We start from the raw sequence: 9,138 nt of genomic DNA on the forward strand, positions 1-9,138 counted from the left end.
CTTGGCTGAGTTCTTTATCTCTTCATTTGATGTTTTAGGGTTTCAGGATTGTTGTTTCCTCTGTTCGGCTTAGTTTTTCAGATCTTTGCTATGGAGGGACGACGTGGTGCTTCTGCCTAGAGTGCCATTTTGCCAGAAGTCCCAAAATATTTTTTTTATTATCAGCATAATATTTCAGCACACAGAGTTATTACAACTTATTTAACCGTACCAATACTGGTCAATTATGTTGTTGTATCCAAATATTGGCAATTATAAATAACCTGGTAGTCAAATCTTTAGTCATATTTCTCTCCTTACAATAAAATTTTAAAATTGAAAATACTGTATCAAATTGTGTAAATATATATAGATACTAATACCAAATAGATATAGATTCACATAAAGATAAGTGAACACATATTGTTATAAGATACATAAGTAAACATAATAAGGTAAAAGATTCCCTTCATTCCTATACCCCTGCCCTTACCTCTATATGACCCAGTCATCCTACTCGCAGATCATCATTTTTAGAGAGGTTCTTAGACATATCCCAATGGATTTGCATAACTACATACATATATGACAATAGATATATGGAAAGATATCATATCATATTTATGATAAGAAAGGCATTACCAGAACTTTTACACACACACACACACACACACAAGATAATCTATCTTGACAAATTTTCACATCAGAATAAATAAGTCAGTGTCATTATTTTTAATGATTCCATGGTTATACAAGTTGTAGTGTTAGGATTATCATATTTAATGCAACCAGGCCCACTGTTAAATTGTAAGATTTTAAATTTTCCCTTCCCTATCTAATCAGTTTTCTCTTATGGAAGTATATATTTGAAAGGATTCCCAGAGTGTGAATATTTGCTAGTACTTGCCAAATTTCCTCCATCAAGGTTGTCCAAATGGAAAACTGAAGACCACATTCGGAGATGCATTAGCAGGACTTAAAAGACTCAGAATGTAGTTGTACTCACGGCTAGAATTTATTACAGTGACATGGTGAGCTTATATATGAGTCATAAGGGAAAAAGACTTGGGCAGAGTCTGGAGGATTCCATTTGCAGCCTTTCTTCTGTTCTCTCCCTCCCATGAAGGTACACAGAAGGCACTCTTTCCCCAGCAACAAAAATGCAACGACATGTGCATCGTGTTTCTCCCCTGGGAAGCCCCCTAGAGACTTAGTGCCCAAGGCTTTTGCTGGAGTCTGGTCACATAGGCACCCTCTACCTGGCATGTACCAAAATTCCAGACTCCCAGAAGGAACACAGGCATTCAATGTAAAGCATATTACTGTGCAGAGTCTAGGCAGTGTGCTTTTCATCATTTAGGGAGAAGTGGGAACCCTCCTAAAATCCAAGATCCCAGATGTCAAACTTGCAAGCTGGCTGATCTAACAATACATGTCCCAGGCCTGCTATATGAACCCTTCTCTGTACCAAAACACATCAGCAGTGCTTGATATTTTCTGTTTCCCTATACACTATCAGATAAATACTCTTATCTTTTTTTTTTTTTTTTTTTTCCTGGGGTAGTGGGGGAGGAATGAAGAGGAAGGGAGTAGCAGGCTGGGTGGTAAAATTTATATTTCATAATTGATTCAATTTTCATTTTATTAATCATGACTGAAGTTGTTTTTTATCTAGTTCTTGGTCGCTTGTATTTCTTTGAAGTGTTTTGTCAGACCATGTGTTAGAATAATTTTTATATTTTAAAAAAAAGCCCTTTTCTGTCATATGAATTACAAATTTTTGTGGGTTTTTTTGTTATTTTTTAAAAAAATCGATTTACTATAGGCCTTTTAACCTTGTTTGGGATATCTCAGGCCATTCTAATGTTTATTTTAATGTAATGAAACCTTTTGTGATGGCTAAGATTGTGTGTCAACTTGTCTGGGCCATGATTCTCAGTGGTTTGGCAGTTAAGATGTAGTCTGGCAGCTATGTAATGATGTAATCATCTTCATAATGAGATCTGATATAATGTAATCACCTCCATAATGAGATCTGCTATGAGCAGCCGATCAGTTGAAAAGGGGTTTCTTTGGGAGTGTGGCCTGCATCTAATATGTGGACTTCCTGGGGAAGCTCATGGGCTTTTGTTCTCTCTGAATCCTGCATCTGGCTCCCTATCTGACCTCCTGTTCTTGGGACTTGAGCTAGAAGCTACCTGCCCATCTTAGGATTTATGAGCCTCTGCAATCTGTGAACCAGAGGCCTGCTGTCTGACCTCCTGATATTGGGCTCATCTGCCCTGCAGCTACGTGAGTCAGGACAAGCCTCCAGCCTGACCAACGAACTTGGGACTTTCCAGCCTCTACAACTGCATGAGCCAGTTCCTTGATATAAATCTCTTTCTCTCTCAGCCTAAGACACCTTTCAAACTTTCTTTTTTAATTTCTGGGTTACAATTCACCTCTTTTCTTCTTGTATTTTTGTAATTTCCTTTCTTTATGTTTAAATATTTTATATATCTTGAACTTATATGATTATGGTGATCTAGAGTTCATTTCCTTTTTAGGCTTTTAAAATATTTAGTTATACCATGAACTGAATTAACTTTTTTTTTTAATCACTTACCTGATGCGACCTTTACCATATATTCAATTTCTCTAGGCTATATACACAGGGGCACTCATTTCTGTACCAGTGATTACAGCATCCCTCGTCTAGAACCAATAACATAATACTGAAGATCATGTGGAGAATAAGTGCATGAGGCTACCCGGGGCAGATCTGGAAAGCACATAAAACTGTGAGAGACTAACACTGCAAGGCATTGAGATGTATTACAAAGTCAAGGTAACCTTTAAATACATTTCATAATTTTTACTATACTCATTCTCCAGATGAACTTTCAGTATCATGTTATTAAATTAAAAATAAAGTACTAACACTTCCATTCAATTACAGTGAATTTAATAATACATAAAGAGAATTAATATATTTACTTTCTTGATTATCTCCAATGTTTTTGGCTCCGTTTAATTTTTATTTGATACCATCAGCAACATTTCAGTATTCACTTTATATAAGAATCTATTTATTTTTTATAAATTTATTCCTAGAAGGTTTATTTTATTTTACTTTATTTTTACTCTGAAGAGAATTTTTTCCCTCTATTGGAGCCCTGGTGGCACAGTGGTTAAAGAACTTGGCTGCTAACCAAAAGGTTAGCAGTTCGAATCCTCCAGCCACTCCTGGGAAACCCTATGGGGCAGATCTACTCTGTCCTATAGGGTCGCTATGAGTTGGAATCAACTCGATGGCAACGGGTTTGGTTTGTTTTTTATTATGCTGTTTAATTAGATTTATTATACAATATACATTGGTAAACTACTGATTTTTTATATTGATTCTGTTATCACATGTTCTACTGTATTATTCTTTCTAAACTTTTTTAGTTCATTCTCTTAGAATTTCCTTACATATATTGATATAATATGCAATATTCAAATATCACAATCTTGCCTCTTTAGAAGTATTTCTGTACCTAATATTGCTGTTTTATCTAATTACATTTGTTTAGTATGAACAGAAAAAAATAAATAATACTGGTAATGATGTGTCCTTTGTTTTCTTTCTGGCTTATTGTTCATTATTGTTTCATTAATGGGGAAAAAAGTTATTTGTATAGGAGTAGTGAGAGAAAAAGAGAGAGAGTCAAGGAAATATCCATCGATTTATTTTTTCTAAGACTTTTAAAGAAACCTGGTTGTTGAATTTTATCAAAGAATTTTACTGTTTAATAAATCTTTCTTGAGGGAAAATATTGTGTCCTTACAGAAGCATCCACCGGCGCTTTATCTGAAGTTACCTCCCGAAGTACTCTTACTACGTCTTTCTTTGTAGTTACTCCAGAATAGATATCAAAATTGTGAAATAATCTGTAAATTTTTTTATTTGGTTACTTTCTCTTTCCCCATAGGGAATGTTAACTTCCCAAAGTAGGACACTGTCGACCGTCTGTTTTGCTCACATCTGTATCTTTAAGAGTTAGAACAGTAATTCTCACACAGTAGGTGCTCAAACACTATTTACTGAATGAAGAAGCAATGCATTTTAAATTTATTCATGATTTTATTGGTTAATATTTATTTGGAATTTATATTGCCATCCCTAAATTAATTGGCCTATAGTTCTTTCGTACATGTTCATCTGCTTTCAGAGTTTTTCTAATTTTGTCTTTAAAAAGACATTAAGAATGACATTTAAATATATATGTATATGCACACACATATATACACATTATATATATACTATATATATAAAAGATTGAAGATTTATATATATATATGATAGAAGTTGTCAAAGATTTCATTTTACTTGGATCCACAATCAACAACCATGGAAGCAGCAGTCAAGAAATCAAATGACATTGGGCAAATCTGCTGCAAAAGATCTCTTTAAAGTGTTAAAAAACAAAGATGTCACTTTGGGGACTAAGGTACGCCTGACCCAAGCCATGGTATTTTCAATCACCTCATATGCATGCGAAAGCTGGACAATGAATTAGGAAGACTGAAGAAGAACTGATGCCTTTGAATTATGGTGTGGTGAAGAATATTGAATATCTCATGGACTGCCAAAAGAATGAACAAATCTGTCTTGGAAGAAGTACAGCCAGAATGCTCCTTAGAAGCAAGGACGGCAAGACTTTGACTCATGTACTTTGGACATGTTATCAGGAGAGACCAGTCGCTGGAGAAGGACATTATGCTTGGTAAAGTGGAGGGTTAGCGAAGAAGAGGAAGACCCTGGATAAGATGTATTGACCCAGTGGCTGCAACAATGGGCTCAAGCGTAACAACAATTGTGAGGATGGTGCAGGACCAGGCAGTGTTTAGTTCTGTTGTACATAGGGTCGTTATGAGCTGGAACTGACTTGATGGCACCTAACAACAACAGTATGTATATATTTCCTTTCAATGCCTTGAACTATTTTACATAGTATAAAAATTATCTGTCACTTAAATATTTAAAATAATTCATTGGGAAAAGTAGCCAAACCCTTCATTTTAGGTACACATTCCTCTTTGATAATTTGTCTATTTCATATGGTTATCTGATTTTTGTATTATTTCTGGAATCTATTTTGTTGACTTATGTTTCTCTAGAAATCCATATATTTCATCCAAATTTTGTGTAAGGTTGTGTATATATGTTGTGTGTGTGTGATTTCTTCTATATCTGTATTTCTTTTTTTCTTCAATTAGTATTTCCAATTATTATTTATTTGTAATTTTTTTATTTTTGTTCTTGCCTAGTGTGCCTAAATGTTAAATATTTAAAAATACATTTTATAATTTACTTGTGGCAGTTTTTTACTACTTTCCTTTGTTTACATTTTGATTGTTAATTTTTCTTTTAAATTGCTGTTGTAAGTGGTCTAGTATATATACGTTTTGGAATTCACTGATATTTTATTTTTGCTAAATGTATATGCATGTGTGTGTGTGTCTGTGTGTTTATACACTCCTGGGCATTTAAAGGAGCCCTGGTGGCAGTGTGGTTAAGCGTTTGGCGGCTAACCAAAAGACTGGCAGTTCGAATTCACCAGCTGCTCCTTGGAAACTCTATGGGGCAGTTCTACTCTGTCCTATAGGGTCGCTATGAATTGGAATCGATTCGACGGCGGCACGTTACGGGCATTTAAAATATATATATATATATATTTTTTACTTTTGTTTTTCTTTTGTATTCAGTTTTTAGAAGTTATATTGCAGCTAGATTAAATATGATATTGCATTTATATTTTTCTATATAATTATTCTCAAGAGTCTTAGGAATTTACATGAAGGAAATACTTTAGTTTCTAGATTCTAAACTAATAATGTTTTTGAGACACACCATCATTTTAAGAGAGCTTTTTAATAATAGATTTTATTTTGTTTGGGCTCATAGTTGCCACCAATAAGAAATTAATTTTATAATCATGTAAGCAATGCCCCAGTAACTATGTTCAATATATACATATATTATAAAATATACCCTGATTTTAATGTAGGTAAGATATTTTAAAGTATTTATTTTAGCATTAAAGGCTTCTAGTTATATATATGATAAAAACAGAGGTACATTCACAAAGATATTTAAAGCAGAAATATTTAAAATAGTAAATAGTAATGTTTAAATAAATGCCTAAAATTAGAGAAACATCTAAGTAAGTTAAATCAAGTCTAAATCTTATGCAACTATATGAAATAATAGCCAACATGTATTTATGAGAATATTATTTATGACAAAACTTTAAATTAATAAGAAGAATTAAAAAATATACCTGTATAGCACTATCTAAAATATAGTTGCATATAGACACTGGAAGTATACCGAGGAAAAACATTGTTTTTAAACGGCACTTTAAATGTTGTCAGTAATGAGATTAGAGGAAGTTCTGCTTTCTCTTTTCAATTCCTCCTTCCCAATTTTGTTCTAAGGGCATTTATGCAATAAGGAAAACAAACAAAGAAAAACATAGTAAATTCAGAGATTCAAAGAAAGAAACAAAGGCCAATCTTGCATGAACCATCTCCTTATTCCTCCAGAGTACTGAGAGAAGAGGAGTAGAGACTGACTTCAGAATGGCTTTTCTCCCCTGCCTGAGACATCCAGACAGCAAAAACTGCCTATAGGTAGATCTGAGTTAAATGGTTTTCATGTGATTGAGGACCCACAGAACAGAGGATCTTTGTAGTCCAGGTCAAGACCTGGATTTCCTTGTAAGAGTTTTATTTCCTATTAAAATAATATAAGCTATTTATTTATTTATTATATATGTTATGATTGAAAGATTTTTTTCTAAGCTAAGACTGAAGGCAAATACCATAAAGTTTTAGGGATGGCCATAATTATCTTTGTTATCCAGGACGCCATCATTTCTCACAGCTGGCTTTCCCCAGAACCATTGATTTCACTATTCAATTCCTCCTCTCACTTTCCATATTTATATGCCTTGCATTGCCAACAAAACTGATGTCTTTGAGGACAACACCTCAATCTTCTTTAATTTTTTATCTGCTTTGTATTTTGTAAAAGTTTGGTATATAGGATAATCCCTATATATATAGATAGATAGATAGATAGATAGATAGATATATGTGTATATTTTTTGCATTGAATCAAATTGAATTGTGTCATCTCTTCTCAACGAGGATTTCTATTTTTATGGCCTATTTTAAGGTGGAACTTAAACCATTATTTCATGGAGAAATAACTATAGCATCATGCTGGTGTTGTTATTTTTCTATTCTCCAGTGACACTGGAAGTGGAATGTCACAACAATGTCAGATTCCCATCCAACATCTCAGTGTGTGCCTGCTCCTCCCTTACTGGCATGTTTCCTCGCCTGCTGGTATTTTTGTTTCATGTACTCCATGTTGACAAATGCAACATTTTCCCACCGGCGTCTTCATTGTCAAAATGTATTTGCATCACTTGCCCCGTCTAGTTTGTGTTGAAAAAAAAAATTACATGCAAAATCCAACCTGCCTTTTTTTTTTTTTAATTTTATTGTACCTTAGGTGGAAGTTTACCGCTCAAGTTAATTTCCCATTCAAAAATTTATACACATTATTGTTTTGTGACATTAGTTGCAATCCCCACAATGTGACGGCATGCTCCACCTGTCCACCCCAGATTCTCTGTGTCCGTTCATTCTTTTACTGGCCCTTTCTGCCTTCTTGTCTTGCTTTGGGGCAGGAGCTGCCATTTGGTCTAATACTGGATTGAACTAAGAGGCACCTAAATTTTTTAGATTAATCCCTACACACACGCACACGCGCACACACGTACATACATACACATACACACATGCACTTGATTTCTCACGTCAGTTTCCAAACCGCCCCCCCAAAATCAAGTATAATATAAAAATATATCTTTAAAGGATATGGGTTGTTACTTTTGTGTTTTGTAATACTTTTTAAACATGATTACACAGACAAAACAAATAGTTTTGCTCTTTCAAAGTGTAATTTTTAAAAAACTATAACAACAAATCTCAGGCAAATATGTAGTAAGCACATGTCAAAGATATTTTTCAGCTTATTAATGATGAAATTATCAGGATGGTAAAGATGGTTCAGGGAGAACTGGAGAGATGCAAATGTTTATAGTGTCTGAAACTAAAAGAAAAATAAAATAAAAAGACTTGAATGAGATTGATAATTTAGGTACAAAACTAGTTAATGTCCATACAGGGCAATATAACTGTTACGTTTGGTGGGAATTACTTACATGTTGCAGACACAATACATTTCCATTGTTATTGGATGAGAATCGTCAGCATTTCTCTTAGTTGTGTTCATGTTAACAAGTGCCCCTACAAAGTTGTAAAATATCCTAAACAATAGTAAACAGCAAGTCAAGAAAGGAAATATACACTTAGAGAATCAGAAACCCCTTGGTGGGCCTGTTAAAAAAATGTCTTACAGGATATTGAAAGAACTCCCAGTAATCCTTGTCATGTTTTGCATTATTTTTCTTAAAATCTGAATTTTTTGAATAATTTTTGAATAAAATGACTTGACTGTAAGCATGTCTTCATTTGATGTAAAAAACAAACAAACAAAAAAAAATAGTTTTCATCCTTGACTGGATTTAAAATATATTAATGGTCAGGATTTTTTTAGCCTTTTCTCAGTCAGCCAGTGCAGAATGATATGGCCTCTTTGAATGAGGCTTCTTTCTCCGAAAAACAGTGAAGGGATGCCTACTATGTGCCAGGTGCTGTGTCAAACAAATGAAAAAAAAATCTAATTCTTCCTCTTTGGAGCTTAGAGCCTAATTGAGAAGACAGATGCATGACCAATTATAATAGACTCTGACTAGTGTTTGCAGGATATTGTGGCCCCCAGGGAGGCAGCACCTGATGTAAGGGCTTCTGAATCAAAACTGCCTGATTTTACCACTGACAATCACATTGTTTATTGACTGCACACAGGATTCATAATATACTTTTATTCCTTAATTTCAAGCTTGAAATCTTTAAACATGCATAGCATACTTCTCTGACTCCCTAACCAGAGGATATAAAAATAATTTAAGCTGATAAGGTGACTCTGGGTCATTATGATAAATACACAACACTGTGTTAGACTGTCATTCCTCAATGACCCAGAGTCCATTGAGT

This window comes from Trichechus manatus, unplaced genomic scaffold, assembly GCF_000243295.1.
Source record: "Trichechus manatus latirostris isolate Lorelei unplaced genomic scaffold, TriManLat1.0 scaffold00052, whole genome shotgun sequence".
NCBI classification, from domain to species: Eukaryota; Metazoa; Chordata; class Mammalia; order Sirenia; family Trichechidae; genus Trichechus; species Trichechus manatus.